Source organism: Penaeus monodon, chromosome 24 (assembly GCF_015228065.2).
Source record: "Penaeus monodon isolate SGIC_2016 chromosome 24, NSTDA_Pmon_1, whole genome shotgun sequence".
Taxonomy (NCBI): Eukaryota; Metazoa; Arthropoda; class Malacostraca; order Decapoda; family Penaeidae; genus Penaeus; species Penaeus monodon.
The window spans coordinates 3185489-3185732 of NC_051409.1; positions in this window are offsets into that span (position 1 = coordinate 3185489).

Here is a 244-nt window from a genome sequence, read left to right on the forward strand (position 1 = left end):
CACACAAGCTGAGTATGCAAAAATATCGCGAAAGAGACGCCTTTCCCGTGTTATTTAGCTTCTAAAGCAGAGCAAATCCACTGCAGTCAATTAGCAGAATGAGGCAAGCAATTACTCACTGCCTTGTGAGAGCACTCGAGGCAACAGGCAGACAAATTAGGCGTCACTTGCTGGAATAAAGCGCCCTCGTTGTGCGTTATGCTGCGGCGGGGAAAACATTTGCTCGTAAAGGGAAATCGACTTT